Source organism: Aquarana catesbeiana, linkage group LG10 (assembly GCF_042186555.1).
Source record: "Aquarana catesbeiana isolate 2022-GZ linkage group LG10, ASM4218655v1, whole genome shotgun sequence".
NCBI lineage: Eukaryota > Metazoa > Chordata > Amphibia > Anura > Ranidae > Aquarana > Aquarana catesbeiana.
In genome coordinates, this window is record NC_133333.1 from 248,271,582 (window position 1) to 248,288,031 (window position 16,450).

General features: G+C 41.0%; 1 protein-coding gene across 7 annotated transcripts in view; it reads left to right on the top strand.

Annotated features, from left to right (window-relative positions):
* TP73 (tumor protein p73) overlaps positions 1–16,450 on the top strand; it is a 187,352-nt gene that overhangs the window by 40,092 nt on the left and 130,810 nt on the right. The window lies entirely within an intron of this gene.

The window sequence follows — 16,450 nt, forward strand, 5'->3', positions numbered from 1 at the left end:
AAAGTGTTGTGGGTCAAATTGGAAATTCAGGTAAAATTTATGGTAAAGTTAGGTCTTGGATATCAGGTTAATGCTTGTTTAGGTCTAGTGGACATAGAAAAGGAGATTTACCTACCTGATCCTCTGCGCTTTTGGACCTCCCATGCTCTGGCAGTCTAAGGTCCTGACATTATCAAGGGTCTACAACGCTTTGTTGGACAAGATGACACTGAAGGACAGTCCATTACTGGAGAATAGGGTAGCTCCTTCTGCCGGGAAGCAGAGGATTTGGTAAGCTAAAGTGCTTCTCCTGTCCTAGACCAGGGGTCTCGAAAATTTTCTAAATAAAGGGCCGTGTGAACTATCTGTCAGACCTTAGGGGGGTCAGACTGTGGCCAACGGGAGTAGAAAAGGCAAAGACATCAGTGCAGAAAAACAATGCCCTATCTTTGGTGTTAGTAAGAGGAATGGTACCCCATCGTACTTGTCATTAGGAGGAATTGTGTCTCATTGTGCCCCATTGTTGATATCATTGGGAGAAATTGTGCCCCATCATTGTTATCATTAGGAGACATTGTGCCCCTTCATTGGTGTCATTGGGAGAAATTGTGCCCAATTATTGGAGTCATTGGGAGAAGTTGTGCCCCATCATTGGTGTCATTAGGAGAAATTGTACCCCGTCATTGGTGTCATTAGGCCCCATTGTTGGTGTCATCGGGAGGAATTGTGTCCCATCATCGGTGTCACTGTGCCTCATCATTGGTGTTAGTGGGAGGAATTGTGTCCCGTCGTTGGTGTAGGTGGAGTGAATTATGCCCCTTCATTGGTGTCAGTGGTGGGGATTACGCCACATTGCTGGTATCAGTGGATGCAATAGTGCCTCAAGGGCTGGATAAAAGCAAGCAAAGGGCCACATCTGGCCCCTGGACTGCAGTTTGGAGGCCACTGCCCCAGACTAAAAGAGGTTTTTAACCTTTGCAGTGTGGGTGCACACTGACTAGAATACTCCCAGGACATTGCTAAGAGAGGCCTAGTCATTACTACTCACTTCACCATCACAGGCGGGAGCTCTTCCTTTAATTTTAACCCCCTCACATGCTCTCTTTTTCTCCTGAGGCAGTAGCTCTGAGCTCAGTGTTTAAAAGCTCTCTGCTGGGCCTCTTCTAGCAAGGTCCTAGGAGTGTTCCAGTCAGGCTATATATGGAATGGAAGTGGCCTACACCTATAGCAAGGGCATTAGTCAACTTTAGTCAGAGCTGCACAGTTTGTTTTTTTATCTACAGACGCCCCTTATCCGCATAGGCAGTTTTTTGGTAAAGGTGAACTAACCCTTTAAGAGAACTACCACCAGCGTAGTGGCGTTAGGGCCATTTTAAATTCTCCCAAATACCTTTACTGATCCACCGCTTCAGGAATAAACCGGACATTAGAATTGTTGAAGCACGCTTTTTATTTTCACTTGTTTCCTGTGCTGAAAGCACTAGGCTGAGGAGTATGACATCATAGACTAGCGTCGTTTCTGAGACATTGGTCCACCTTACATTATGGTTTCCTCCAGCCTTTGACGGGTATAAACTTCAGAACTTGACTAAGCATGACTGCTGAGACAGAGTCCCGTTCCACAGAAAGATGACTTTCTTCGGCACATGTAGGCGTCGTGTTTACTCTAAGGCCTACAAAAGGCAATGAACACCGAGGTAGGACCTTGTCCAAGCATGAACCTGGCACAATCTCCCACCGGGTAGCAAAGTATTTCTGAGATACTTGAGAAAAGTTTCTGCTTGAACACGCAGAGTTGGCACACAAATCTACCTTAGAACTCTGGGAAAAAAAAAAAAAAAACTCGAATTGTGATTTGACTCAGTATGGACATGTTGGAGGTTTAAAGCAAAACATGTTCACTGCATTTTTTTGTGTTTTATTTAAAGAATTCCATGTACATCACTTTCCAAAATTGAGATGTGCCCATGCTTTCCTTGTGAGGTAATTTGTCTCTGGCAGGAGTTAATCTTGGGGTTAATGTCAGGGCTTGAGTTTATGGGAAGCCTAAATAATCTTTAATATCTTACTTGAGATTATGTAAAGATGTTTTTCTTTTAATCTATGTGTGTCCGATAGAGAAAACTGAGAGTGTATCTAAGGCCTTGTTCACACGGGCATACTACAGAGTACACCTGTGTGAAGGCCATGTTTACCCGCGTTCTGTGCATTCCAGTCCCATTGATGTCTATCAGGATGCAGAGACTACATGGACACAGCCTTTGCCACCCGTACGGGTGCACTGTCTGGATTCAGGGCTCTGCACCCGCACCCACAAAGGATGTCAAATTGGGAGTAGAGACTGTATCTGTGCAGCTTCTGCGTCCCAGTAGGCATAAAAACCTATTTATCCCCGTGTGGGTAAACGTAGCCCTCACATGGGTGTACGCTGTAGTATGCCCGTGTGAATAAGGCCTAAGAAGGATTCATCACCAATCAATCAATGTATCTTTTAGCAGGTCTAAATAGGTCAAGAGCCAGATTAATAGACAAATCCACTACTACTTAAAGAGGTTGTAAAGGCTGAAGAAACCTATTGTGTGCTGCCCCCCCCCCCCCCCCACAGCCTTCCTAATACTTACCTGAGCCCCCTCTTGATCCAGCAATGTGGCATGGGAACCTCCGCTGTCCCGGGTCTCTCTCTCCTCATTGGTTGAGACACAGCAGTGGGAGCCATTTAAAAAAAACAAAAACAAACCTTTAATATCACTTTAACTACTTGCCGACCACTGCATGCCGATATACGTTGGCACACTGGCAGCGGTGGGCAAATGGGCATACCTGTACGTCCCCTTTAAATGGCGAGACTAGCGGGCACGTACTGCGTGGCCGTGCCCGCGGGTCCTGCGGACTCTATGTCCGCCGTGATTTGCCTTCACTTTCTGCCCTGTAGATACAGCAGGAAGTGAGAGGAATTCTCTCAATAACAGTGGTCACCAACCTTTTGGAACTCACAGACCACTAAACTCACAATTTTAAATCCCTCGGACCACTAACATGGCTTATATACACACAATGCTCCGGCTCTCTGCTCCTCTCCCCCTGGATCACACTGCTGCCTTATACACACAATGCTCCGGGTCACACTACTGCCTTATACACACATTGCTCCGGATCACACTACTGCCTTATACACACAATGCTCCGGCTCTCTGCCCCCCTTCCCCTGGATCACACTGCTGCCTTATACACACAATGCTCCGGCTCTCTTCCCCCCCTCCCCCTGGATCACACTGCTGCCATATAAACACACAATACTCCTGCTCTCTGCCCCCTCTCCCTAGATCATACTGCTGCCTTATACACACAATGCTCCGGCTCTCTGCCCCCCTCCCCCTGGATCACACTGCTGCCTTATACACACAATGCTCCGGCTCTCTGCCCCCCCTCCCCCTGTATCACACTGCTGCCTTATACACACACAATACTCCTGCTCTCTGCCCCCTCTCCCTAGATCATACTGCTGCCTTATACACACAATGCTCCGGCTCTCTGCCCCCCTCCCCCTGGATCACACTACTGCCTTATACACACAATGCTCCGTCTCTCTTCCCCCCTCCCCCTGGATCACACTACTGCCTTATACACACAATGCTCCGTCTCTCTTCCCCCCTCCCCCTAGATCACACTGCTACCTTATACACACAATGCTCCGGCTCTCTGCCCCCCTCCCCCTGGATCACACTGCTGCCTTATACACACAATGCTCCGGCTCTCTGCCCCCCTCCCCTAGGATCACACTGCTGCCTGATACACACAATGCTCCAGCTCTCTGCCCCCCTCCTGCTGGATCACACTGTTGCCTTATACACACAATGCTCCGGCTCTCTGCCCCCTCCCCTAGATCCTACTGCTGCCTTATACACACAATGCTCCGGCTCTCTGCCCCCCTCCCCCTGGATCACACTGCTGCCTTATACACACAATGAATGCTCTGGCCCTCTGCCTCCCCTCCCCCTGGATCACACTGCTGCCTTATACACACAATGCTCCTGCTCTCTGCCCCCCTTCCCCTAGATCCTACTGCTGCCTTATACACACAATGCTCCCGCTCTCTGCCCCCTCCCCCTGGATCACACTGCTGCCTTATACACACAATGCTCTGGCTCTCTGCCTTCCTCCTCCTGCATCACACTGCTGTCTTGTACACACAATGCTCCAGCTCTCTGTCCCTCCTCTCCCTGAATCGCACTGCTGCCTTATACACACAATGCTCCGGCTCTCTCTTTCTCTCTCTCTCTAAGATTTTGGTGTAGTTCTTTCTTTTTACCACTAGATCCCTCCACCTGTCCCTAGTTCCTCAATTGGAACCATTTTTCAGCGGCACAATTCTGATTTTCTAAAGAAAATTAATTTGGAATTCGACCCATGTATGACCTGCATTAGTCTTGCTGTGTGTTCAGAAAATACTTCAAGCCTGGACTGCTTTTGCTTGCTATTAAAGTGTCTGACTACTTTGGAGTTAGAACTTCTAGTGTGTTTTATTGCGGGTTTGGTTTGTCAGATTAATATAGTCTTAAAGTGTAACTCCACTTTTATGGGGGAAAAAAAATGAATCTAGCGTATACAATTACTACACAAGTCACATTGTAATTAAATGTTATTAAAAAATTACCTTTCCTTTTCAATCTGCACCGCTGTAATTATCTGTAAAATGCAATATGGCCACCGGGAGGAGTTCTGTACGCAGATGGTATACACAACGACCCCCCAGAAATGTCATCTCCTGCTTGTGTGATTGGCTCACTGATTTTCCCAGAAGTCTGCTTAAAGATATAAGTCAGATTTCTATCTCCTGTCATTTATGGAGAGATACTCCCAAAGGAATATCACGTCTAAAGGGATAGAAAAAGAAGAAGAGGGGGAAGTGCCACTAAGTGCAGCATCACAAGGGGGATTTTTATAAAAAGGGAGTAAAAACACTTACAGGATGAAACTGTATTTTCCGCCTTTCACAAGCTAAATACAGTTTCATCCTGTAAGTGTTTTTAATCACTTTTATTAAAAAATCCCCCTTGTGATACTGCACTTAGTGGCGCTTCCCCCTCTTCTTTTTCTATACAACACAGAGTTGGCAATATGCCGAAGGACAGCAGCCTAAAGTGCTTCACACATATCTACTTCATTCCAAAGACTACCACCACTCCCAGTACCCTATTTTCACTGGAACTATTTGAAGTTGCTGAAATGCATTCCTTGCGCCTGAACCCCTAGACTTTGACGTCTAACAGGGATGCAGACGCTGCCGCTTTCCTCATTAGAACCCCGCAGTTACAGCAGCTGATTGATAACTATAAAATCACTCCCATTAGATTCACTCAGCACATGGACACAGAGAAACAAACAGCTATTTCTTCAGAGTAACAAAAGGTAGGAATCTGCAACATAGTTACATAGTTGGTGAGGTTGAAAAAAAACACAAATTCAACCTATGTGTGTGATTATATGTCAGTATTACATTGTATGTCCCTGTATGTTGTGGTCGTTATGGTGTCCATCTAATAGTGTTTTGAAACTATCGATGCTCCCCGCTGAGACCACCGCCTGTGGAAGGGAATGTCACATCCTTACCGCTCTTATGCCCCGTACACACGGTCGGACTTTGTTTGGACATTCCGACAACAAAATCCTAGGATTTTTTCTGACGGATGTTAGCTCAAACTTGTCTTGCATACACACGGTCACACAAAGTTGTCGGAAAATCCGATCGTTCTGAACGCGGTGACGTAAAACACGTACGTCGGGACTATAAATGGGGCAGTGGCCAATAGCTTTCATCTCTTTATTTATTCTTAGCATGCGTGGCACTTTGTCCGTCGGATTTGCGTATACACGATCGGAATTTCCGACAGCGGATTTTGTTGTCAGAAAATTTTATCTCCTGCTCTCCAACTTTGTGTGTCGGAAAATCCGATGGAAAATGTCCGATGGAGCCCACACACGGTCGGAATTTCCGACAACACGCTCCGATCGGACATTTTCCATCGGAAAATCCGACCGTGTGTACGGGGCATTACAGTAAAGAACCCTCTACGTAGTTTAAGGTTAAACCACTTCTCTTCTAATTTTAGTGAATGGCCTTGTGTCTTTTTAAATTCCCTTACGCGGAAAAGTTTTATCCCTATTGTGGGGTCACCAGTACGGTATTTGTACAATGAAATCATATCTCCTCTCAAGCGTCACTTCTCCAGAGAGAACAAGTTCAGTGCTCGTAACCTTTCCTCATAACTAATATCCTCAAGACCCTTTATTAGTTTTGTTGCCCTTCTCTGGACTCTCTCCAGTTCCAGCACATTCTTCCTGAGGACTAGAGCCCAGAACTGGACAGCATACACTAGGTGCGGCCAGACCAGAGTCTTGTAGAGTGGGAGAATTATCCCCTTTCTAATTCATGCTAATATTCTATTGGCTTTGCTTGCAGCAGCTTGGCATTGCATGCCATTGCTGAGCCTATCATCTACTAGGACCCCCAGGTCCTTTTCCATCCTAGATTCCCCCAGAGATTCTCCCCCCAGTCTATAGATTGCATTCATATTTTTGCGACCCAAATGCATTATTTTGCATTTTTCTACATTGAACCTCATTTGCCATGTAGTTGCCCACCCCATTAATTTGTTCAGATCTTCTTGCAAGGTTTCCACATCCTGCGGAGAAGTTATTACCCTGCTTAGCTTAGTATCGTCCGCAAATACTGCGATTGAACTGTTTATCCCATCCTCCAGATCGTTTATGAATAAATTAAATAGGATTGATCCCAGGACAGAACCCTGGGGAACCCCACTACCCACCCCCGACCATTCTGAGTACTCCCCATTTATCACCACCCTCTGAACTCGCCCTTGTAGCCAGTTTTCAATCCATGTACTCACCCTATGGTTTATGCTGACAGTCCTTACTTTGTACAGTAAACATTTATGGGGAACTGTATCAAATGCATTTGCAAAATCCAGATACACCACATTTATCTAGATGGCAGCTCACCTCCTCATAGAAGGTTAATAGATTGGTTTGGCAAGAACAATTCTTCATGAATCCATGCTGATTACTGCTAATGATAACATTCTCAGTACTAAAATCTTGTATATAGTCCCTTCTCATCCCCTCCAACAGCTTGCATACTATTGATGTTAGGCTAACTGGTTTGTAATTCCCAGGGATGTATTTTGACCCTTTTTTAAATATTGGAGCTACATTGGCTTTTCTTCAATCACCTGTTACCATACCAGTCAGACTGTTCGTAAAAATTAGGAACAATGGTTTGACAATCACTTGACTAAGTTCCTCAAGGACCCTCAGGTGTAGGCCATCTGGTCCCGATGACTTTCAAGTCTATTTCTAATTCTATCCTCTGTTAGCCATGAGGGTGCTTCCTGTGATGTGTCATGAGGACAAACCATGCAGTCTTGGTTACTGAATCCCCCCCGATTCCCTTGTGAAGACTGAGAAGAATAAATTCAAAACCTTTGCCATCTCTCCATCTTTTGTAACCAGATTATCTTTATCATTCTTTATGGGGCCAATATGTTCTGACTTCCCTTTTTTACTATTTATGTGGTTTCTTGTTTTTTTGGGGTTTTTTTTTGCTCTTCTCCGCTATGACTTTCGCGTTCTATCTTTGCTGCCCTGATTGCGCTCTTACATTTCTTATTGCATTCTTTGTAAAGTTGGAATGCTGATAATAACCCCTCCGGATTGAATTTTTTTAAGGCCTTCTACTTTGCTTTTATATGCATTTTTACGTTGGAGTTAAGCTACCCAGGCCTTTTGTTAGCTCTTTTAAATTTATTTCCAATTGGTATGCACTGGCCAATACCTTTTATTTAACATGCTCTTAAAGCACACCCATTTTTCCTCCTGTGTTCTTTGTTCCTAATATTTTATCCCAATTTATATCTTCTAGCAAGGTTCGTAGTTTAGGGAAGTTGGCTCTTTTGAAATTCAGTGTCTTTGTATTAGCCTTGTGTTTCCTATTTTTGTGATTGATGCTGAAACTAATTGACCTGGGATCGCTGTTTCCTAAAGAAACGCTTCATTTCTTAATGATGCTTTTACCATCTGACCCATGAAATTGTCCTGCAAGACATTTAAGAAATGGCGAGCCTTAGACGAATGTGCGGTTCCTTGCACCCAGTCTATGTCTGGATAATTAAAATCCCCCATTATGATGACACTTCCCATCCTTGCTGCCATTCCAAAGTTTGTTACAATCCCTGCAATGTACATAGATCGACCAGAGGGGGAGGGGTTTTATCTAAAAAAAAAGTGGAGTTACGCTTTAAATAAATTATTGTGTCACCTGCTTCTCTTTGTACCTCCACCACTAAGGCTGGATTCACACTGCTGTGACGGCAAAGTAGTACGACTTTGCCTGCTACTGTGCCCTGCAACGTTCTTCCTACTTGTTCCGACTTCTTGGATGTGATTTAGGAGCTTTACAAGGGCTGAAATCGCACGCAAGTCAGAACTTTTCTAAAGTCAGAGCAACTTTTGTGTAGTATCAGTTGAGATGGTTCTCATAGGGAAACTTTGAATTTTGACATGTCATGCGACTTGAGTAATCACAAGTTGGATCCCCTTGTCCCAGCAGTGTGAACAGAGCCTAAGTAAGCACCTAGGAGGAGATCCCATCTTAGAGGTGACAACTGTAAAACTTTAGCCGATTCCAAATTGCCGCAAAATGCACGCAATGCGTTTTGCTCTTAATGGCAGCCCAAAACGCGGTGCGATTCTGCCCCAACTGTTGGGCAAAATGAGAAAATTCAAAAATCACACTAAGCTTGTCGTCCAAAAAGAAGCAAGAGCTTATTTGTTTTGTTTTGTTTCTTTTTTCAAAATTATGTCTTATTTTTTTTTTTTTGTTTATAGCGCAAAAAAAAATAAAAACGCAGAGGTGATCAAATACCACCAAAAGAAAGCTCCATTTGTGGAGAAAAAAAAAATGACATCAATTTTTTGGGGGAGTACATTGTTGCAGGACTGCGCAACTGTCACTTGCACATATTGCAAAAATGGCCTGGTCATGAAGGGGGGGGGGGGGGTAAATCTTCCGGAGGTCAAGTGGCTATTGGCTAATCTACAGAGGGCTTTAGAAATGGATAAGGGTGGCACATGTGGACCAAAAAAAAAAAAAAACACAACTGTTGAAACAGTGATGTCATAGCTGAGGAAACCAGGAAAAAAAAAATGAGTAAGACAATGAAATCTTTAAGTGATGAGCAGAATGTAAGCCGTGCCATCAGCATGATGCTACTCGTTCCACCCATCAGCCTTTGCGCTGCCCCAAGGATAATTAAAGAAGCCAAGTACTCCCACTCCGCAAAACTCATTTTTTTTCACACCCGAAATGGTAATCCTAAAGTAAATCGACCAACTTCAGCCTTCCTTTTTACCCTAAATGAAAAAAAAGCACATATTGAGCTCTTTTGTCTAACCCTAAAGCCGTCCATAGATGGTTCGAATCTCTGCTGGTTCAGAAGGTTCGATCGTTCAACTTGGGTACAAACGGCATTTGTGGGATTTTTCATGCGATTATTGCCAGCAGCTATAGCCTCTAGCAATAATTGCTGTATTCTCCCGGCAGTGACGGCTCCCGGCAACCAATCAATATACACTTATTGGGATTTTTTTTTTTTCAAAGACATGGAGCAGAATACATTTTGGCCTAAATTTATGAAGAAATTAGATCTTTATTTTTTTTTTATTGGATATGTTTTATAGCAGAAAGTAATAAAAAAAAAAAAAATTATATATATATATATATATATATATATATATATATATATATATATATATATATATATATATATATATATATATATATATATATATATAATACACACCCTGTGTTTCCCCGAAAATAAGCCTAGGTCTTATATTAATTTTGACAACAAAAGACACAGTAGGGCTTATTTTTGGGGTAGGTCTTATCATGGAATGTGATGTCTTCTCTCCCCCTCTCCCTCCCTGCCAGTCAGGAATCCCCTGTGTGAACTGAGTTAAGATGCTTGTAAAATCCTATAATCAACTCTATTACAGTAGTATATAATGTACAATGTGTGTTTATGTAATATGATTGTGCCAAATACCTTCGTTATAGCGCCGCTCGGTACTTCCGTGACCCGCCGGAGCTCTCTTTCCCGCTCCGAGCACTGCGGGGGGCGGGGGGGTGTGGTATACTGTACCGAAGGTACTGTATTTGGCACAATTATGAAACACACACATTGTACATTATATACCCCAGAAATAGAGTGGATTATAGGATTCTACAAGCATTTTAAACTAGGGCTTATTTTCGGGGTAGGGCTTATATTACAGCTTTACTGGAAAATAAGGCTAGGTCTTATTTTTGGGGTAAGTCTTATTTTCAGGGAAACACGGTGTATGTATGTATATGTGTGTGTGTATGTATATATATTATATATAGATATATATAATATATCTATATAGATAGATATATATATATATATATGTGTGTGTGTGTATGTGTATATATATATATATATATATATATATATATATATATATATATATATATATATATATATATATATATATATATATATATATATATATATAATCTATCTATATGAGAGAGATGATAGATATAGATATATTTATTTTTTTAGTTTTATATAATAAAAAAAAACCCTGTGGTGATCAAATACCAAAACAAAAATAAAACTAGAACCAATGAATGAAGTGCTCAGTACTGTTGAAAACGTATCCACTCATATTGTATTGACACTGTCAAAAGAACACGAGGCTCTACGGCAAACTAAAGCATAAAAAATAGAGTAGACTATGCCAGAGAGGGGACAGTCAAAAGAGCCATATGATTGAGCCACTAGGAAATAGTGGCAAAAACCTCAAAAAAAAAAAAAAATACATTTTAATGAATGAAAAATACATGTCCAAAAAACATACAAAATAAAAGTGAAAAAGCAAATGGTGATTACCAATAATGAAAATGTAAAAATATACTCAAATGTAAAGGTGTTAGCGCTAAAAACATATAAAATAAAAGTGAAAAGTGCAAATGGTGATTACAAAAGCAAATAAATATATAAAGTCCAAAGTGACAATCCCAACACCATAAATAAATGAAATCTTTTTATATATCTATATATTTTTTTTTTTAGCAGAGACCCTAGAGAATAAAATGGCGGCCGTTGCAATATTTTATGTCCCACTGTATTTGCACGGCAGTCTTTCAAGCGCAGTTGTTTTGGAAAAAAATACACTTTAATGAATAATAAAAAACAAAAAAAAACAAAAAAAAACTGTAAAGTTAGCCCAATTTTTTTTGTACAATGTGAAAGATGATGTTATGCCGAGTAAATAGATACCAAACATGTCCTGCTATAAAATTGCACACGCTCGAGGAATGGTGACAAACTGCGTTACTTAAAATTCGGTCGTTTTTGTCTTTTTTTTTTTTTTTTTTTTTTTTATCTCTCTCCCCTTTTTTTTCCTTTTTTTTTTTTTTTTTTTTTTGCTTTTCCCTATATATATAAAATTAGAAGAAAGAAGGTTTTAACCTTAAACTACGTAGAGTCGTCGTAGAGGGTTCTTTACTGTAAGAGCGGCAAGGATGTGGAATTCCCTTCCACAGGCGGTGGTCTCAGCGGGGAGCATTGATAGTTTCAAGAAACTATTAGATAATCACCTGAATGACCGCAACATACAGGGATATACAATGTAATACTGACACATAATCACACACATAGGTTGGACTTGATGGACTTGTGTCTTTTTTCAACCTCACCTACTATGTAACTATGTCTGAGAAATCGATAAGAGCCAATTGCGCTTTGTTCGGGTCTCCGGGCTGGCTGCTCGCTTGGGCCTCCCGGTGGGACAGGAGAACCCAGAGGAGCCCCTCCCGCCGCCTTGGCTGATTAGCCGCATTGGTTGTTAATACAAGAAAGCCCAATCGTCTGCTCTAAAAAAAAAAAACAAAAAAAAAAAACGGTACCGTGGTGATGCCTGCAGATGCAGATCATTCCGCTACAAACATTTGAAGTCAGATGGTGTACAGGTACCTGATTTGGCGGTTAGCCATCATTTTTCGTGACTGCTGCTCAGATCAAAGATGAAATCTGATTGGTCCTGCACTTTTTTTTCTTTATTATTCTTGCCTTTAGCAATGTTCTATTGAATATTGAGCTTCGGTCGGTTCGGCCCCCTCCCTCCCCCCCTTTCTCTCCGTCCTCGGTGACGCAGCTTCTCTATGTAACTATAGCCGCCCCGCTCACGGCTTGGCTTCCTAACTCTTCCCTGACTTTGTTGTCACTGCTGGAAGGACGTAAGGCAGAAGGATCAGGTGGAGGGTGGAATACTAATTACAGGGCAAGCCAAGCCTTTGATTGCAGCTTGATGACTCCCTCAGCTGTAACATTCACACCGTGACGCCATAACAGAGCCGTAATTACCGGGGGGGGGGGGGCTGCCGGCACCGCCGAGAAGGATCTCCAAACTCAATTATTACGACAAATCTGATAAAAGGGACCAGAAAAAAAAAAAAAAACATTCTCATCCAACGTTTGATTGTGACTGTCATTTATTAATAATATAATATGTTTAACCAGGACATTTACCCCCCTTCGTGACCAGGCCAATTTTTTTTGCAATACGGCGCTGCATTACTTTAACTGACAATTGCGCGGTCGTGCGACGCTGTACCCAAATAAAATTGATGTCCTTTTTTTTCCCACAAATAGAGCTTTCTTTTGGTGGTATTTCATCACCTCCTGCGGTTTTCGTTTTTTACACTACAAAAAAAAAAAAAACGATAATTTTGGAAAAAAAATTATTATATTTTTCACTTCCCGCTATAAAACATATCCAATAAAAAAAGTGTAAAAAAAATTTTTAAATTTTTTAAATTTTTTCTTTTAATTTTAAATTTCTTCAAACTATGGGGTAGATTTATGGCATTTTTATTATTTATTTATTTTCTACTAGTAATGGCGGCAATCAGCAACTTTATATAAACAACAATTTTGAAAAAAAAAAAAAATATATATTTTTTTACTTTCCGCTATAAAACATATCCAATAAAAAAGTGTAAAAAAAAAAATCGAATTTCTTCAGAAATTTAGGCCAATAAGTATTCTGCTACATGTTTTTTGGTAGAAAAAAAATCCCAATAAGCATATATTGATTGGTTTGCGCAAAAGTTATAGCGTCTGCAAACTATGGGATAGATTTATGGCATTTTTATTATTATTGTTATTATTATTTTTTCTACTAGTACAATTTTGAAAATAAAAACTATATTTTTTTTACTTTCTGCTATAAAACATATCCAATTAAAAAATCTAATTTCTTCATAAATTTAGGCAGATATGTATTCTGCTTTTGGTAAAAAAAAAAAAAAAAATCCCAATAAGAGTATATTGATTGGTTTGTGCAAACGTTATAGCGTCTACAAATTATAGGATAGATTTATAGCATTTTTATTTTTTTTTTTTTTTTTTTCTACTAGTAATGGCGGCGTTCAGCAACTTTATATAAACGATTTTGAAAATAAAAACTATATTTTTTTACTTTCTGCTATAAAACATATCCAATAAAAAAAAGTGTAAAAAATCGAATTTCTTCAGAAATTTAGGCAGATATGTATTCTGCTACATGTTTTTGGTAAAAAAAAAAAAAAAAAAAATCCCAATAAGCGTATATTGATTGGTTTGCGCAAAAGTTATAGCGTCTGCAAACTACGGGATCAATTTATGGCATTTTTATTATTATTTTTTTTTTCTACTAGTACAATTTTGAAAATAAAAACAATATTTTTTACTTTCTGCTATAAAACATATCCAATAATAAAAAAAAAATTCTTCATAAATTTAGGCAGATGTATGTGTATGTATTCAGCTACAAAATTTTGGTAAAAAAAAAAAAAAATCCCAATAAGCGTATATTGATTGTTTTTTTCAAAGGTTATTGCATCTACAAACTATGGGATAATTGATCCCTATATATACATCATTGGTGTCAGTGGGAGGAATAGTGCCCCTTCATTGGTATCAGTGAGGAGGAATAGTGCCCCATCGTTTGTGTCAGTGGGAGGAGTAGTGCCCCATCATTGGTGTCAATCAAAAGAATGGTGCCCCATTGGTGTCAGTGGGGGGAATAGTGCCCCATCATTGGTGTCAATGGAAAGAATGGTGCCCCATCATTGGTGTCAGTGGGAGAAATAGTGCCCCATGGTTGGTGTCAATGGAAGGAATAATGCCCCATCATTGGTGTCAGTAAGAGGAATAGTACCCCATCGTTGGTGTCAGTGGAGGGGAAAAGTGCCTCATTGTTGGTGTCAGTGGATGGAATGGAGCCCCATCATTGGTGTCAGTGGGGGAAATTGTGCCCCATCATTGGTGTCAGTGGGGGGTTTAGTGCCCCATCATTGGTGTCAGTGGATGGAATGATGCCCCATCATTGGTGTCAGTGGATGGAATGGTGCCCCAAGGGCCAGATAAAAGCAAGCAAAGGGCCGAAGTTTGGAGACCACTGACCTAGATCATTCTGCTCCCCCCAGACTAACATCAAGGCGTTCTGATATTTCCATAACTCCTCCCAAAAGCCAGCCCACTAATTGCTTCAGGACTGCAGGCTCTTGAGGAGCACTAAGCCAAGGTGGTGTTGTGAAGCACAGAGACCCAGTGATGACATCACTTGGTCTAAAATAAGGGATGTAATCAGAGCAAAAGGATTTACTTGAACCGCTAGCCGAGCAGTTACACTGCGGCAGGTTGGCACCGCTGCGCAAATCGCCGTAGCTCTACGTCGCTTCTTTAAGACGTCACAGCAGGTCCCCGCCGCGTGTCCCCGGAGCCAATGCGCATGCCTGGCGGGCACCCGCGATCGCCCGTGACAGGGCGAGAACCAGAATCTGTCTGTGTAATCATACAAATCTCTCAGGGGAGAGGCGAGAGATTGTGTGTTCATACCAAGTATGAACAACGATCTCTCTCCCCCCCCTAGTCAGTCCCATCCCCCCCCCCCACAGTTAGAACACACACTAGGGAACACTTAACCCCCTTGATCGCCCCCTAGTGTTAACCCCTTCCCTGCCAGTGACATGTATACAGTAATCAGTGGGTATTTTTAGCTCTAATCGCTGTATCATCATGTCGCAGTCCTGATAAAAATCGCAGACCGCCGCCATTACTACAAAAAAAAATAATAAAAATTACATCTATCCCCTATTCCCTAGACGCTAAAACTTTTGCGCAAACCAATCAATATACGTTTATTGTGATTTTTTTTTTTTTTTTTACCAAAAATATGTAGAAGAATACACATCGGCCTAAACTGAGAAAAAAAATTATGTAAAAAAAAAATAATAATCGGGGATATATATCATAGCAAAAACTACAAAATATTGTGGTTTTTTTTCTCCAAAATTGTCGCTCTTTTTTTGTTTATAGAGCAAAAAATAAAAACTGAATTACTAGTTAAAAAAAAAATAATAATAATAAAAATGCCATAAATCTATTCCCTATTTTGTAGACGCTATGACTTTTGCGCAAACCAATCAATAAACGCTTATTGTGATTTTTCTTTTTTTTTTTTTTACCAAAAAAATGTAGAAGAATACATATCAGCCTAAACTAAGGACTAAGTTTGTTTTTTTTACATTTTTTGGGGGATATTTATTATCGCAAAAATGTAAAAAAAAATTTTTTTTTTTTTCAAAATTGTTGCTGTTTTTTTGTATATAGCGCAAAAAATAAAAACCGCAGAGGTGATCAAATACCACCAAAAGAAAGCTCTATTTGTGGGGAAAAAGGACGTCAATTTTGTTTGGGTGCACGACCGCGCAATTGTCAGTTAAAGCAACGCAGTGCTGAATCGCCAAAAAAAAATGGCCTGGACAGGAAGGGGGTAAATCCTTCCGGGGCTGAAGTGGTTAAAGTGGAACTAAACCCTTCTGTCCCTTTCAGCCAGGGAAGCGGCTGTCCTAGACTCTGTTTTGATCCAGCGCTGCACATGGCACACGGTCATTTGATGGATTTGACAGTTTGGTTGAGAACACAAGCAACTGTGACAGTTGGCATTCACGGCATGCCAGGAATGTAACTGTTTTTTTTTTAAACCGTTAAATTGATGTCTTTAGTTCCACTTTATTAGCCTGAAACAGGGGAGTTGAGATATGATTGGATTAAACTTTTAAAGGGTAACTCCACTTTCACTGAAAAAATCTAACAAAAGAATACAGCATATACTATACAGTTGCTACACAAGCCATATTGTAATTGAATGTTATTAAAAACGATCTTTCTATTTTAATCTGTACCGCTGTAAAATGAAATGCAATATGGCAACCCGGAGGAGTTCTGAACATCACTTGGTTAAGGAACACCCCCCCCCCCCCCCCCCGAAATATCATTTCCTGCTTGTGTGATTGGCTCACTGAGTTTCCCAGAAGTCT